Source organism: Pteropus medius, unplaced genomic scaffold, assembly GCF_902729225.1.
Source record: "Pteropus medius unplaced genomic scaffold, Ma_sr-lr_union100, whole genome shotgun sequence".
Lineage (NCBI taxonomy): Eukaryota > Metazoa > Chordata > Mammalia > Chiroptera > Pteropodidae > Pteropus > Pteropus medius.
Genome location: NW_024343733.1, coordinates 4,495,900 through 4,511,089, shown reverse-complemented (window position 1 = coordinate 4,511,089; position 15,190 = coordinate 4,495,900). Strand labels below are relative to the sequence as shown.

Here is a 15,190-nt window from a genome sequence, read left to right as displayed (position 1 = left end):
TGAAGCTTCTGAAATAATTTCTTGGATAGAATAAAATGAATGGAAAAGAATTAGGTCACTGAGTCATGTATTAGTCAGGGTTCTCCAGACAAATACAGTAGGAGAAAGGGAAGGATGTAGGGAGGGAGGGAAGGAGGGATAGAGATTTATTATAGGTACTTGCTCACACGGTTATGGAGGCTAAGAAGTCCCATAGTCTGTCATCTGCCAGTTGGAAACCCAGGAAAGCCAATAGTGTCGTCAAAGGCCCCAGAGCTGGAGAGCTTGAGGGTACAGATTGCAGTCCAGGCCCAAAGGCCTCAGAACTAGGAATGCCAAGGGCAGGAGGAGATCCATGTCCCAGCTCAAATGGTCAGATAGAGTTAATTCAACCTTCCTCTACCTTTTCTGTTCAGACCCTCAACAGATTGGATAATACTACCCACATTGGTGAGAGCCATCTGTGTTACTTAGTTCACCCATTCAAATGCTAATCTCTTTCAGAAACACTCTCAGACATACCCTGAAACAATATCTAACCAGCTATCTGGGAATCCCACAGCCAAATCAAGTCAACACATAAAATTACCCATCACAACCTATTACACAAATATTTCTCAAAGACTTACTATGTTCCAAGCACTGTTATAAGCCCTGGGATACAGACATGAGCGAGGCGCCACCCACAGACACACGAAGCTCACTGTTTCATGTTCCTTCAGTATATTCGCTCATCAAATACTAATTTTAAGTATTTACTGAGTGTTCATTGCTGTGTGAGTCACTAAGGATATTGAGATGAACAAGATAGACACGGTCCCTGCCTTTATGAAGTTTGCAGTGAGCTGTTAGGACAGGTATTGGATAACTCATGGCACAATTAAACAATGACAATTGTGATAAGTGATGCAAAGGAGAAGCAAAAGTTGTTAAGGACTGTATAACAGAAACACCGGATCTATTTATTTTGGGGGAGCAAATTAGGAAAGACTATCCCTAGGAAATACAGTTTAAGCTGAGATCTGAAGGATTATTAGGGATTAGCTAGGCAAAGACAGTGGAAACTTCCTTCTGAGAAAGAGAAAAGCCGCTGACCTGACATCCGTGAACTGGCCTGGTACTTACTAACAGCTTGGCCTTGGTACTGCTATAAGCTGATCTGTTGACACTCACAGCTAGGGCTTGATGTTCTTCTGCTGAAAATAAACAATTGCATAGAACATCTGAGACCACAATGTGCAAGACAAAAACAATCATGTCTGAACACAGACAAATCATGAACACTGTTCAAACCACAAAAATGACCAAAATTCCTCTACCCTGTCCAATATGAGGGTCTGCTGCTTCTTTACCAATTACAATCAGAGCCTCACTCTAGTCTTTTCTTCTTCTCATATAAGATGTATTAAGGTACCCAAACATAGAAGTACTCCCACTTCCTGCCAGTATCCAATCTAGAGCAAAATCCTCCCCCAAGTCACAGAACCTAATTCCAAAACCTACACTAAGTCCTTTCTAACACCCTCTTACTAAGAAGCCCCACAGTTCCCTACCGCACTTCCCCTCTCACTGCAATGAATAATAATCCCAACTTGTTCAACTTCAAGCGTGTTCCTGGTGGTCTTTAGCTGAAGGGCATGGACATTTGGTAAATGCTTTTAAAAGATCTGAGGAATCCAAACCATCCTCCGACAGCACTTCTAAATTTAAAGAGGCAAGAAAGATTATTATCTGGATGTTTAATTAATATTTATCATCGCTAATATATTAGTTTTATGGTAAATTTAAGATGGAATTGTGTTTTTATGTGCTGTATATACACTTTCACAGTACATTGAGAATCTCTTATAATTAATGTGTCTAGTAGATCTTTATTTAGATCTGAAGCATAGTTGATTATCTTAAATCATTATGAAGGCTTAAAATTCTCACAGCACTGCTGTTGGCACATCTCTAGTTGTCAATTTTCTTCACCGTCCTAACCTGTGTTCCTAATTGATTTGGGGATATTCATTGTGACCATTGGCACCTTGACCTTGGCCAATGCAGAAGTCATTAACCTCTCCTAAAAACCTATCTAACTGGCAATTTAGAAGAATTTATCAAAATTTTTAATGTGCTTAACCTTTGGCCCAGCAATTCTACCCTGAGAAGTTTATCCTACAAATTCACTGGTGCAAAAATCCAAAGATATACAAAAATTACTTTGTTGATAGTAACAACAACAACAACAAAAACCTGACAATTCTAGAAACAACCCAAAATTTATCTGGCTAAATGAATCTTAATATATACATATATATTGGACTACTATACAATCATTAAGAATAATAATGTAAATATATATGAATTGGTTTGGGAGAATGCACATCACATATTGTGAAGAAAACTTGCAGGACAACATAATCCAAGATTAATACACACACATTTTCATAAAAACATATTTTTATACTATAGTAAAAGTGGGTTACTTGTGGTGATTGAGATTAGAGAATTTTACTCCATCTACTATGTTCAAAAATCATGTTGTATTGCTCTTACTTTTACTTTTAAAAAATACATTTTCAATTTGTCCCATTTGCTGTATTTCTTGCCCATACTGACCAAAACCATCGCCATCTGAGTTCTTATCTCCATTTTTTTTTACCTCCTCTCTCTCCCTTGTCCCTAAACCCAGCGATATGCTGCACCAAACCTTAGTACCTCTAAAACAGTTGAAACTTAATTCTGAGTGAAACAGGGAGCCAATGAAAGGTTTTAAGCAGGAAGATGATATGATCTAATTTATATTTGCTCCATGGGGACATTCAAAACACTTAGCGGGCTGGAAGTCTTGGCACTAACTCATCAGAATAGATTTACAGAGTCCTGGAGGTACCTTGCTCTTCTAGGCATTAGCCCTTGGCTGCTGGAGGTCTGAAGTGTCCCAGGGAAGAGGCTGGCACTGTCTGGGAGACAGGAGGCTCAGGACAGTGGCTTTTTATCACTGTATAGTATAAATTTGCTACTGTATTAATTATATTCATAAATACCATATGTATTTATATTAATTATATTCATAAATACCATATTACATATGGTATTTATGAATATATATGTATATAATATATATATGAGAATTATATTCATAATTCATATTACATATGGTATTTATGAATATATATGTATATAACATATATATGAGAAAGATGAAGAAAATATATACCAGCAAAAGTTGTCTTTTAGAATAATAGGATTAGTGGTCTAGTTCAGAAGTATTTTAATGTTTTAACAACCAGCATGGCCGTCCTGAGGCCTAACAGCTAAATCATGTGCTAATGTCTGCACAGAATAAGCCAGGATAATACTTTGAAAGATTAACTGATGTTCTTTTCTCCTACTACCAGTATGTCTTGTCCTCCCATGACCATTCCCTATTTAAGGGGTCAGACCATGGTCAGACCATGAAAGCAGAAAAAAAGGCTTTTAAGTTTCAAAAGCCTGAACTTTGAAGGGACTTAAGCCAGAGGAAAATAAACATAAAGAGGCAAAGCTGGGGGTTTTTGCTTTCAAGACAAGATGAAAGAGGAGAGGGAAGAGCTTGGGCATTGGGGAGCACCTGCCCGCCAGTTCACAAGGGGGCGCTGTCAACAGTTGGGAATGTGAGTACCCACGATCTGTGCTGAGGGGTTTACCCAAGAAGTCGACAAGAACCTAAAAGGGAAAAGCGTTACAGTTCAGGCACATGAAACAGTCTTCCAGACCACCTTCCCATAGAGGACTGCATGCCTCACCCACCCCACACCGCCAACACTGTTATTATTTAAGCTTCCTGGAACTTAAAAAATTAAGAGTCTGACTCTCGGAACCCAGCTATAAGAGATAATTCTCGGGCCAATCGAGGAATTTTGAATATGGATTAGATTTTAGATGATATTATAAAATTATTATTATTCTTAACTGTGGTAATGGTATTGCAATTACGTAGGAGGAAGTCCTTTTACTGAAGAAAATGCAGTCTGAACCATTAAAAGGTAAGATAGCATAATTTCTGCAACTTATTTTCTAATAAGTCAGAGGGGCAAATATACAGGTACATGAGAGAGAAAAAACAAATCCAGCAAAATGTTAACAGCAGGCAGCATATGGGTGTTCACTGTACTACTGTTTCAACTCTTCTATAGGTTTTAATGTTTTAATAATTTTTTTTAAATTTATAATAGAATTCATAAAAGTCACAAGGTAAAATGTTGATCCAATAATGTTAATTAAAAGCGTTTTAAACAGCATAAAGAATAGTTTGCATTAAATATATTCATAAATTTGTAAAAACACATGAAAGAGATGAAGACAGTGCAAGTAACAGTTGTTGAATAAGAATGGTGAGATTCTCTGTGGCATTTTCTTCTATTTTTCATTCTTCTGTGCTTTTATACTATTAAAAATTACTTTTAGGTACTACCTTAAAAAAAGATGGGTGGAGAGATCTCTGAATTGACTGCGATTAAAGATCCTACCACCCAACATAATGGAAATTCAAAATAAAAATTAAATTGTAGAAGAGGGAAAGTTACTCTTATTCCTGGGTTAGTGGACCAAGAGTTTACACCAGTGAGATTTCCTAGTTGTAAGCAGCAAAAACCAACTCTGGCCCCTTTAAGCATTCGGAGGATGGTGGGGAGCTCACAGAAACGCCACAAAGGCTGGAGAGCCAGGCCTGGCAAGTGGACAGGCGTAAAGGTAGGCTGGCCAGCAGCCACAACCACTGACCAATTGAGGTGACGAGAGCAGTTCAGAGAGGACAGGACTGTAAGAGCCACTGAACCAAGGGTACTACAGTTCAGATCCCAGCCCCTGCTGGCCCTGAGCACTATGCATTACCACTGGCACCATCACTGGCTTCTAGAAACGCACTGCTGCTCCTACTATCTCCATAATATATCCTCCACTGCCCCTACTTCTGCACACCACCACTTCCATTCCAGTCTCGCACATGTGCGTCTGACTGGCCAAGTCTAGGTCACAGGACCACAGCTGAACCAAAGGACAATGGGAAGGCAATTACTTCATCTTTGGAGTCCCTATAGTGAGAGGAGGGCCCCGAATACCCTCAAGACTCATGTAATGGGAAATTTCCAAAGACAGGATAGAAAATCTAACACTGAGTACCAAAAAATGGCAAATGTCACTGCACAGTTGTTCCTGCCACAACAATTGGGCCAGGCACTGTATAAGAGAAAACGGGACCAAGATTTGGCCTTTGCCTTCAAGGAGCAACTTGGAGAGTGAATATTATATCTTACTCTTCTTTGTTACCGCATGGTGGTTGGCAGAGAATAAACACTCAATGAATGTTTGCTAAATAAATAAAAATAAGTGAATGATCTCCATGGACAAGTGAAATGACTCTTTTGTAGGCAGGGGACTAGACAAAATAACTCTCCAGGACCTTCTAGCAAGAGAATTCTTGGAATTTATGATTTTGCGTGAGAATGGCTGAGGCTCACAGTGCTATTCCAGAGACTGTCCATGAATCAGAAGCTAGAATAAAGCTGCACATCAACACATCAGTGCTAACCCTTACCAAAATCCAAACGTCAACTTTTGAAAATGGATCCCCCTAGAAAAGCGATTTAAATCAGGTCTAAATCCAAATAAACAATTGAACAAGAATGAAATTTGTTCTGGGTCCCTGCTTAAAGCTGAATTTTCTTATCTTTTAAGCAAAAAGCCCAATGTCATTAGTTTTTGTCATACACCGGCCCATGGTCCCACACTGGGCTATGTCACAGCGCACATCAGCAATAATTTTATAAATGTGTTCTCCCCAGCTGCCTACCTCTGAGCTTGAATCGATTTCCAGTCACAGCTTGCACATTTCACGCCAAAAGGCTGCAGAGGGGGGACTAGGGGTTACTGTGAAATCACTTGTTCTGCAGATCTTTAAACATAGCGGTAAGAATCATCTCTCCTTTCAATGCTTTTGGTCTCAGTTTAGCTAGAAGTAAAGTTACCAGATTCTGTACAGCCTCTGGACTTTTCATTAATTCATTCATTCAACGAACTTACACTGACTGTTTGCTATGGGCCAAGAACAGTGCTAGATGTTGGGGATATAGCAGTGACCAGAAAAGATATGGTCCTTGAATTCATGGCACTTAAATTCTGAGACCTATAAATAAATATGCAATTACAAAGTAAAATAGGCATTAGAAAGGGGAAAACCAGAATGCTATATGTAAGAATAATAGTATATCTCATTTGGATTGGATGGAGTAGAGTAAGAGAACGCTTTCCTGAGGAAGTGACATTTAGGCTGCAACCTAAACATTAAAAAAATAGTTATAGGCTGAATTGTGTATGTTCCCCTAAAATTCATATGTTGAAGCTCTAACCCCCAGGACCTCAAAGTGTGACCCTATTTAGAGACAGGGTCTTTAAAGAAGGAATTAGGTTAAAATGAGGTCATGTGGGTGGACCATAATGCAATATGACTAGTGTCCTTCTAAGAGGAAATTTAGACACAGACAACACAGGAAAGACCATGTGAAGACATGTGAGGGAGAGGATGGCCATTTACGAGCCCTGGAGGCCTCAGAAGAAACCCATCTGCTACCACTCAGACTTCTAGCCTCTAGAACTGTCAAAAATGAATTTCTGTTGTTTAAGCCACTTGGTCTGTGGTATTTTATGATAGCAGCCCTAATAAATTAATACAAGAGTTCACCAGGTAAAGGATTGAGGTAGGGAAGAGAGAGGTCCAGACATAGAGAAGAATAAGAAAGAGCAAAGACCCAGGGTGAGAAAAGAGCTTTACCTCATCAGAGTTGAAAACCCAATAAACTTTCGTGTTTGGAGCTAAGTAAAGAAGAGGAAGAATGGGACCACTGGGGAGAGGGGCAAAAGCCAGAACATATAGGACCTGACAAGACATGTTAAAGATCTTGACATTTTCTCCTGAATTATAAAAGTCATTGAATAATTTTGAAGGGGGAAGACCAGGAGGGGCAGCAATAGAGGTAGAAAATGAGAAACAGACGCACACTTAGGAGGTAGAACTGACAGGCTGAAGAAAAAGGAGATGTGGCAAGAATTATACATTGGCTTCTGGCTTGAGTATCTAGGAGGATGTAATAAAACACATTTTCCTTTATGTAGAGGAGTTTGGGAAGCCATCTTCTGGCTGAGGCATCAGACGAGAGATTTAACCTCTTCAGGCAAAGGTCAAGGTGCTCAGCCTTCTTATCTGCCCCTTCTATCACCCACCCCCAAGCATTCCATGCTCCAGACACACCAAATTTCTCAGAGCCCATCCTTGCTCTCCACTCCCATTGAACATGCATATTCTGCCTCCCTAGAAACCCCTGCCTGTCATTTCATACCCTCTGCGGATGTCACCTCTTCCAAACCTTCCCTGACTTTCCTGTTTCCACCCTGACCCCACCTCTCCCTCTAGAAGCTGTGCTTCACTGCTCCCCAGTCTCTACCAAGCTTGAAGACAGAGCCTGTCTACCTTCCCAGCTTCCACATCTCCTCCTCCCTGACTCCACTGCTGTCTGGCTTTGGCCCCTTCACCCCACTAGAGCTGGTGCGACCGAAGTACTAATCACATATATTGTATTATTCTCTCATATAGCACCTTGTTCTTTTTTTTTTTTTCCCCAATCCCTATCCCAATTTGTAATTATATATTCGTTTATGGGTTTCCTTCTGAAATTTAACTGCCATGAATTCCAGGCTAAATCCATGTTGCTAAATCCAATGGGCACTTTTGACTTTTATCTTTCTTGACCTCTCCACAGAATTTGATAATACATATACAGCACTCCTTTCTCTATCTTGTTTTTTTAAGATTTTACTTGGAAATTTTTCTATAGAAAACTAGTTATAAGAATAATATAGTCTATGGCCAAGCCACCCTGAACAAGCCCGATCCCATCTGATCTTGGAAGCTAAGCAGAGTCGGGCCTGGTTAGTACTTGGATGGGAGACCACTTGGGAAGATCAGGTGCTGTAGGCATAAAATATAAAAAAAATAAGGGATTGTAAGATGACAAGGTCTTTGCAATCTATGAGGTCAACCAAGGGTTGCCTCGCCTAAAAAAATAAATAAATAAATAATAATAATAATAATAATAATAATAATAATACAGTGAATACTTCACCCAGATTCACCAATTAACTTTTTTTTTGCCTTCTGTGTTCATCCTTTTTTTTTCCCCTGGACCATGAGAGGGTAAGTTGCAGAAAGCACAAACTTTTATTCCTAAATACTTTAGCATGTTTTCTATGAACAAAAATCTTTCTATTACATCATCACAGCACAATTATTAAATTCCAGGAAAATCACATTGATGCAATACTACTGTCTTAGTCTGCTTGGGTTGCTGTCACAGAATACCATAGACTGGATGACTGGTGAACACAAATTTACTCCTCACAGTTCTGGAGGCTGAGAAGTCAAAGATCAAGACACAGGCAGATTCAGTGTCTGGTGACCGTCTTCTTGCCTTGTCCCCACATGACAGAAGAGGGAAGGGAACTCCCTGGGGTCTCCTTCATAAGGGCACTAATCCCATTTGTGAGGGCTCCACCTTCATTACTCACCCACCTCCCACAGGCCCCACCTCCACAGTCCATCACATTGGGTATTCGGATTTAACATGTGAATTTTGAGGGGATACAAATATCCAGTCTATAGCAACTCTTACCTAATAGATAGCAACCTAAAAATTTTATAAATTATTGCTATAATGTCTTTTATAGCAATTTTTCCTGATCTAAGGTCAAATCTAGAACCACACATTGCATTTATCTGTCATGTCTCTTTAGACTCCTTTCAGCTGACAAAGTTCCTCAGTCTTTCTTCATCTTCCAAGATGTAAATATTTTTTAAAAGTACAGCCAAGTTGTTTTGTAGAATGTTTTGTGTCTGATGTCTTCTCATGATTAGAGTCTAGATATGTATATTTTGGTAGGAATATTACAGCGGAGACAATGTGTCACGTGATACTGGCTTATCCCACCATCAGTGATGAGCCGCTCCTTCCCTGAAGCTCTCTCTTCCCTGGGCTCCTACGGCTTTCCTCCTTCCCCTGCAGGTGCTTCTTTGTCTTTTTCAAGGACTCCTCTTCCTCTGCCAATTCTAGGATGTTCACGCTTTAAACCCTCCTAGGCAGCTTCATGCTCGTCTGTATCCTGAATCTAATCTTCTGTAACTTGTCACCACCTTTGCACTGAAAGCTCTCACACTCTCAGCTCTCCTCACCTTGGATCTCTCCTAAACTCCAGACCCACACCTGCCAACTAGACAGCTACATCAGGATGTCACCACAAAGCCCAAGACCAAATACATCGTCTTCCTCTGCCCCACGCCTGTTTTTCTTCCTCCTGTGATGAATGGCAACACCCAGAGGCCAAGCCACTCATTCACTGAGGCACTCAGAACTTTTCAAATTTAACTATTCGGTCTTCCTTCCTGGATTCTCGATTTCCTTAAATCAAAATTATATCTGTCTTGTTTACAACTGTGTCCCTAAAAATGTCTGACACTTGAAAATGGTAGCTATTTCTAATCAGACTCTCAATTTCTTCACTTCTAAGGTAGAAATAATAATGGATAGCTCACAGGCCTTGGGTGAAAAGCAAATGAGATTATCTATGAGCAAGTCTTTTATAAACTTAACACTGTTTCCCCTGGCCACTCAAAAAGTCCACCGTTCAGCAGCAGCAGTATCACCTAGGAGCTGGTTATAAATGTGGGTCTCGGGCTCCACTCTAGGCTCTACCTACCTCCTGAGTCAGAATCTGCATTTTAATGAGATTCCCAGGGGATCTGAATACACAATAAAGTTTGAGAAGGACTGCTCAATCCCAAGTGAATTAGACCGATACATCCACTGAACATAGCACACCATTTGATAACATTCAGGTCATGGTCTTTCTCACACAGGAAGTCTTTCCTGATCAAATGAGGAAAGGCGAGGTTCATGTGAAAGATATAGCATCATGGAAACACTTTCCTCGTCTCTAACATGGGTTTGAGAGTACCAATCTCTCCAACCGCTATGATATCTGATGGAGATAATGCACATTAAGTATCAAATACAGAGCATGGCATGGTGGGTACTCAGCAAATTGTACTTGTTTGTTTTTTAAGAAACTCACAGGCAGATGGCTTCCCATTTGCCATGAAGGAATCTCTGAGCTTGTCTATGGGTTATACCTAGGTTATAAGAGAAGAAGAGGAATCTCTCCTTGTTCTATGCCTGGTACGAGTTACCATTTCACAGAGAACTGGATGGCTGTGCTTTTTTTCTACCATCTATTGATTCCTACTATGTGCCAGGCACAAGTTAAATCAAGTGAAAGTGTCTGGTCTTTATAGTCCCCATGTTGGTTCCAGGCCCATTGCACATAAGGTGGGCAGGGGCTGGAACAGCAGAACAGAAGGAGGGGAAGGAAGTGGAAAAAGAAGGAGACAGTCGAAGGAGCAGACTGGCATGCTCAGACCCATTTTGCCAAAGTTTATTTCAATCTGGGTTTTTTCGAGCTTCAAACTTAACAAAGTCAAAATAATAACAATTCCCACGGCTGCTCTCTGTGCCCAGCCCCTTACCTAAATAAAGATTCTTCTTAAATAACAAGGACCTCTCATACCTAAGATAACTGAATTTTCAAAGAAAAAGATGTGCCAGGTAATAGGCATCATGAAATTACAGAATGACATTCTCTAAAACCCCTTTGAGATTCTGATGAATACTATATCATGTTCCCTCCAAAAAAATAATCATGCTACAGACACAAGTTTTCCATACAATTTTGGGGAGGGAGGAGTTGCAATCCTTTAAAGGAGATTCAAGAACCTTCCACTTAAAATCTCTAGATTTAAAATCCACTTGCTTCTCTTCGCACAGATCCCTGTGTACCAACACACATGTGCATGCACACAACTATGTGTGCATGTGCACACGCGCACACACATACACACACACACACACACACAGAGCATCATCAATCACTTCATTTACCTCTCTAGGTACAGAAGCAGAATAGATTAACATTTTCCTGGCAGCAAAGTGGAGACATGTTTTGTCTAGAGATTACGCTGATTAAGTCATCAAGTGCCATAATCCACCTCCCAACAAGGCAGAAAGATAGACAAGAAAATTTGAATATAGCTATCTAAGCCCAGCAGAAAACTATAAAATCACATCTCAGGAGCACCCTGGCCCACGTGCTTAAGCCTTCCTCCTGGGAAAAATGCTCCTCTGATCTAATTGACATTGTTGAGAGAAAAACACATCTTCTGTAGAATGTGATATTTGGTTGTTTTTTGTTTTTTTTTTTAAACTGTGTCATCAGAAAGACCAGAGTTGCTCGGGAGTCACGAAAAACTTCATTTCTCCTTTATTACTATTTAAGTAAATCCTCAAAATGTTTTTTTAATCCAAAATTAAGCATTTTGGCTCCAAACCTCAGCAAAATAGAGTCCAAGGGTTAAAAGCATGGGACCCATATGGAATCTGGCTCCCTGGGTTTGGTTGGATACTGGTTCTACCTCCTTCTCTGAGCCTTAGTTTATTTACATATATAATGGAGCAATACGAGCACCTACTTTGTAGGGAGGCAGTGAGATTCAAATGAGATGATTTCCATACTTTAGCACAGCATCTGGTACATGACAAGAATTTGATGGAATCTATAACCCTAACATGGATGTCTGAGAACACTGCAGACTCTTAATGAATCTTAATGACCAGAATGCACTTGCTTCTTAATGACCGAATACCTACTCCTTCCCCTCAGATGTCCTATCAAATGCCATAGCATCTTGGTTAATGCATTGTACCAAACCGGACTTGGCAAAAGTTTATGACTTTAACTCATTTAGGGAAGGTTTATCTATTTTTTCAATGTGGTAAAACAAACATTTTGCTATTTTAACCAGATTTAAGCATACAATTTGATGGCATTAATTACACTCACAATGTTGTGCAGCCCTCTCCACTATCTAGTTCCAAAATTTTTCATCACCCCAAATTGAAACTGTACACATTCAACAGTAACTCCCCATCTCCCTGCTCCCAGCCCCAGTAACGTCTACTTGTCCGTATGAATTTTTCTATTCTAGATGTTTCATGTAATTAGAATCATATAATGTGTTTTTTTGTGTCTAGTTTATTTCACTTAGCATAATGTTTTCAGGGTTCATCCACATTGTAGCATGTATTGGAACTTGATTCTTTTTTATGGCTGAATAATATTCCATTGCCTGTAGAGACATTTTATGTTTCCATTCATCTGTCAATGGACACACAGGTTACTTCCGCCTTTTGGTTATTGCGAATAATGCTGCTATGAACATTAATATACAAATATCTGTTTGAGTCTCTGCTTTCACTTCTTTGGAATATATACTTAGGAATAGAATTGCTATATCATGTGGTAATTTTATGCTTAACTTTTTAAAGAAACATCAAACTGCTTTCCACAGAGGCTGTACCATTTTACATTCCCAGTAGCAATGTGCAAGAGTTCCAATTTCTCCACATCCTTTCCATTTCATGTTTTCTGTAACTCATATGTTTTCAATGATATCTCAACACTCCCAACAATACAGCAAACTTATTGTTCTAAAATAGTTGAGAAGTGAGTAATTCTGATTTAGTGGTTCTCAACTAGAGATAATTTGATCAACTAAGGACCATTTAACAATGTCTGGAAACATTTTTAGTTGTCATGACTGGAGACAGGGTGCTACTGGCATCTAGTGGGTAGAGGTCAGGGATGCTATTTAACATCCTACATGCAGAGGACAGTCTTCACACAAAGAATTATGTCCCAAAATATCAATAATGCCAAGGCTGAGAAACCTTGTTCTGGTTAAGAAGTTAGCCCATAGGCCACTCTTCACACTAGGCTTTGTAGAGTCACAGGATTAGAAACTTGGGGCATGTCACAAAGGAAAATATTGGGGTCCAAGTGGGCAAGGTTTCAGTACCTCATCCCCACTTCTACTAAGGCGAATCCTCAATTAATTATTTTACAGATTAGTCTTCCCTGTAATATTTCAAAGTTCTCACTTCTGAGCTTAAAAATATTTTTTTAAATATTTTAAATATTTTTAAAATAGTTATTTTAATCAAGATGCTTTTGGCTACAAGTAACAGAATACCAACCAAAAAGTGGCTTAAAAAGTAATGACATCTCAAATTTTTCAAAGTCTGGAATTGATGAGGTTTAGAATTCAATGAGACCATCAAGGGCACAGGCTTTTTCTATCTCTCTGCTTGACCACCCCTGGCATGCTTGTTCCTAACCTCAGGCTTGTGTTCTCATGGTCTCAAGCTGATTGCTGCAGATCCAGTCATCACATCCTCTCAAAGCCATGAACCAAGGCAGGAAATGGCCGTTTACCTCTTTGCTCCCAGAAGAAAACTTATTCTAGAATCCAAGAAGCAAACTTCCTTCTGAATCTCTTTCACTGGGGTTGCACCACCTGCTCTGCTTAAAGCAATCACTAGCAAAAAATTAAATCTCTATGTTAAGTTCAGGCTGATCAAAGTTTCCCTTAAGGCTGGAGAGGGACCACTTTCCACAAGCTCATAGGAGGGCAAACATCCAAACAATAGGAGATGTTGAAGGTGCTAAGTAATGTGTAAATTGTTTCATTGGTGCTTCAAAACTAATTCACCTGTCATTTGGTTTCAGACATAAATAAAAATCTAACTGGTTTTTTAAAAAGAAAGAATTATCAGTTCACATAATTAAAAAATCTGGTTGGGGGGATGCAATACGCAGATATTAGTGGTCAAATGCCATCACCAAAACCTGGCCTTGCTCTCCAGCTCCCAGTTCTACATTCCTCGGTATTGGCTTCATTCTCAGGCTGGCTCTCCCCTCTTGGTGAGAGCATGGCCAAAAGAAAGTCCCAAAGCTGAGTTCTCATGACTGGTGTGGCTTGGATCACATGTTGATTGCTGAACAAATCACTGTGGCTAGGAGAATGGAATGTTCTGATTAACCATACATGAATCGTATGCCCCCCAGCCCCCGCCACACACACACACTGTGGAAGGGTAATGGATGCTGGTTTTGCAAAATCAACAAATGTGCACTACATAGATACATTAAAAAAAAAAAAAAAGTATGCATTTTTGGTCCCTAGGTAATCTGGAAATTATAAAAATGCATCAGATCATTCCACAAATATTTGTTGAATGCAAACATGCCAGACACAATGCATTGGGGAGGTAAATAAGACAGTCTCTTCTACAAAGTTAATCCTCTGCCACTAACCCACTGTGTAACCCTGAATGAGCTCTTCAGCCTCTCAGATTCTCCCACTCATCATTTGTAATGGGAAATGGCTGGAGTGTTGATTTCTGAGCTGCTTTCCAATTCTGTATTCAGTTCATTCCATGACTTCCTTCCTGCAAACTGCTTTGAATATTTTTTCCTAGATGCTACCAATCAGACAGATTTGATTCTACTTGCATGGCTTGCTGCCCATCACAGAGGAACAAATGAAAAAGGAATGAAATTAACTCCAGCTGAGCAACTGAACTTAGGCATCCAGAGTTCACTGACTCTTGCAGCCAGACACCTTGTGGTGACTGAGGCGAGGAAGACCAGTGGGGAAAGAGGGGTCTGGATAAGGGGAATCAGGGAAGCCTACCACTGGGGAGGAAGCTCTGGGCCACAGACATTGCTCTTTCCCAGCTACCAAATCCAGCCTGGGAGAGCCACTTCCAAACCACGTCTGCAAGGGTGCCTGGCAAAAACTCATTGGTACCCTCTGCAGACTACAAGCTAAAATTAGCAGTGGGTGTGAAGCTGACTCCTTCAGAGTGATTACAGGGCCCTGGAGGTGCTGGCTTCTGCTGATTACTCAAATGCTGACTTCCAAGGAAATGGTGTCAGGCGCTCAAAATGTTTAGTGACCCTTAAGGAACAGAATATTGTAGCTAAGCCCAAGTGAATATGTCTGCTCTAACAATCCTGTATTCTTTCCCCAAAGTGATGAGCATAGTAAATCAAGAAGTAAGAGGCTGACGGCCCTCGTATGAGGAGTTGTACAGATGTAGAGATGCCCTACAGTGTACAAGAGCCTAGGTAAGTGGTGCCCTCTAGAGTTATGCAGTGCCTGACCTGTACAACCACAACCACACACAGCAGTCCTTAATGCTCAGACCAAAACTAAGGTGAAAAGGCTGTCATGGTAGGAATC

At 40.1% G+C, this 15,190-nt stretch overlaps 1 long non-coding RNA gene and 1 other non-coding gene across 2 annotated transcripts in view; one reads left to right on the top strand and one right to left on the bottom strand.

The window, feature by feature from the left end:
* LOC120606771 (uncharacterized) overlaps positions 1-15,190 on the bottom strand; it is a 244,315-nt gene that overhangs the window by 223,410 nt on the left and 5,715 nt on the right. The window lies entirely within an intron of this gene.
* LOC120606892 (5S ribosomal RNA) lies at positions 7,860-7,978 on the top strand. The gene has a single exon (XR_005654017.1). It is a non-coding gene; the product is annotated as a 5S ribosomal RNA (ribosomal RNA).